Raw genomic sequence first — 2966 nt, 5'->3', positions numbered from 1 at the left:
GAAGATCTAGTGGCACCATACCTATTTACTATGCTTTACCATAATTTATCTTACCACTGACTTCCATCTTATTTCAATTTGAGTAGAGATGAATTGTCTATTAATTATATCACTCGATATTCATGTGCTCTTACCTATTTTGTACAATAGGAAAAAATATGTACTTTCTTTGTATTTATAAAATGCACAAAATGTAAAGTCTTAATAACTTGCCTCTGATTATACAGTGATTGAAATGCAGATACACTATGTCATTTAGCAAGATAGAGCACATCACAAGTCAGAGCTCTATATTACAGCACAAAAAAGTTACTTCAATTTCTACATAGTTAGAAACAGGGAAGGTATATGAGCAAACATAAAGTATTAGTGTATGATTTTGACTAAGAAGTGATTACCTTATACTTCTTTGACATATCCTAAGATTGGAGTGAACACTTAGAAGCAGCTACTTATTCTGTATACTTTGGTATGGTAAAGCCATTCACTACCTGAGAATCAATAGAAATATAAGGAAGTGAGATGTATGTAGATAGTAAAGTAAAAAGTACTGATGAATTAAAGAATTTGGGTTCTTACAAGAATTCATTCTTACACTTTCTCACGAAAGGAAAATAATAACTATGACAAATACTGAAGAGCAGAAGGAAGCAGAGAGAGAAATTATATGAAAAATAAAATACAACTAAAAGCAAATAAAACAGAATGCATAAAATGAATGCTTGCAGACAGAATTAGCATGAAGAGGATAGAGAGAAAAAGAAAATACACTGGGGAAAAAAAAACAAGAAACCAACTGGAAGTGATGAGGGTAAACGCTTAGAAGAGGTATTTTCATCAAACCCCTGACTGGTCTGAAAACAACCCAGAATTCAATCAGATAGTTTTACCTACAAACACTTTGGAGATTGAAGTCTGAGAAAGAAAGGAGAAGGGCTATGAGAATCTTTTCTTGCTAGACAACTTCAGTGTAGATATGTTTTCCTCATTTGAAGTGACAAAGAAAATTAGAGATGGAACCTTGAGGCTTCCACATAAGCAATATTTCTTTGTCCCCATATGATTATAACAAAACACATGTCCTTGTGAGAAATATAGTTCTTGTTTTCAAAAACTGCTATTCCAACTGTTTTGAAATTATGAATCCCTAAGGAACCAGAGATACTTAACAAAACTTGAGCAATGTAATATACAAAAAGTATTAATAAGTGTGAGTTTCAACTTGTATTCTGAAGAGCAGATTTCCACAGTGTGATATGAATGCAAAAATCAATAAACATATAAGTGGGCATATAAGAAAAACATTAAATATTTTTTATATTTATTTTGTATTCTCCCTCCTTATCTCTGTAGATGATATATATAGAGAGAGAGAGAGATTCAGAGATAAGTGTTTATGTACTTGTACCATAATATTTGACTGTTGGTTACAAAAGGTACTATGCATAAACAAATATTTGGTCCTTTTTGTACACATGTCCATGATTTGATTAAATTTCTCATGAGTTCTCCTTTTGGATTTAAAGCCCATTCCCATCTTATTTTGTTCTTATTAACTCCCTTATATAGAATTGGTATTGATCTTTTCTGTCAAGTTTTATTTAGGAATTTAACACCCATTATTTTCTTTTGCCCACATTCAATAGCATAGTTGACAATGTTGATAGAACCTACAAACAAGAATATTTACAATTTAAAATTTGTAATTCAGTAACCTTAGGTACAACAATAGAAGTTTGTAGTAGACATGATTCTAAAATACTGATATATACATGCATACATACATACATACATATATATGTATATATCTATATATACCTAACACACATTAGTTCATTCTCCATTCCACCCATATCTTTAAGTAATCTTTATACTACTATCTACCTCAATGAGTTTTTCTATTTGTGAACATTTTACATAAATTATGTGTGACTGGATCCTTCTTCATAACAGCAAACTTGTTTTTATATTTGTTTGTTGCTGGTACTGGAGTTTGAGCTCTGGATTTCTGATGTCCTTTGCTACACAGAAATTTGCAAGTTTAATGCAATCCTATTCATCATTAAAACTTTTGCTGTGCTTCTGTATCTTTACTCAGAAAGTTCTCATCTGTGCTAAGAAGTCTTAATCTTTCTCCTAGTCCTTGCAATAGTTTCATGGTTTCAAGTTTTACATTGAAGTTTCTGATTCATTTTTAATTTATGCTGGTGTAAGATGATAGATATCCACTTCATTTTTTTCTTGTACTTTCTTTATTTTATTACTTATTTATTGTCAAAGATGGACAGAGGGGGTTACAGATACATACATTAGGCCATGGGTACATTTCTTGTACTGTTTGTTGCCTCCTCCCGCATTCCCCTTCCTCCCTCCCCCTTCCCCTCTCCTCCCATGAGTTGTTCAGTTGGTTTAAACAAAATGGTTTTGCAAGTATTGCTTTTGGAGTCATTTGTCTTTTTATCCTTTGTCGCTCGATTTTGATATTCCCTTCATCCACTTCTGTGTGTGGATAACCAGTTTTCACAGCATCATGTGTTGAAAAGGCTGTCTTTCCAGTCTATTGTTCTGTCTCTCTTATCAAATACTAGAGAGTTATAAGTCTGTGGGTTTATTGCCGAATCTTCTATCCTGTTTCATGTGTCCTTGGGTTTGTTTTGTTTTCATTATTACAAATCTGTAGTTGAGTTTGAAGCTTGGTATTGTTATGCCTATAGCACTCTTTTTTAGGTTTGCTTTTGCAAATTGGGGTCTTCTGTAATTCCATATGAATTTTTGAATTCTCTGTTTTGTTTTAATACTCATTGTCTATAAAATTTAGGTTTGTTATTTCCTCTTGTGAATTGGCTTGTGATTGGCTTCTGTATGAAATGACACTATCAATATTCTTTGCTCTGAAATTTATTGTACATGTGTTAATGAAACTAATCCCAGAATTCTTTGAGTGACACTCATGGTATATGTTTTAT

The sequence above is a fragment of the Perognathus longimembris genome, chromosome 10 (assembly GCF_023159225.1).
Source record: "Perognathus longimembris pacificus isolate PPM17 chromosome 10, ASM2315922v1, whole genome shotgun sequence".
NCBI lineage: Eukaryota > Metazoa > Chordata > Mammalia > Rodentia > Heteromyidae > Perognathus > Perognathus longimembris.
The sequence above is the reverse complement of the archived record's forward strand: the minus strand, read 5'-3'. Positions refer to the sequence as shown.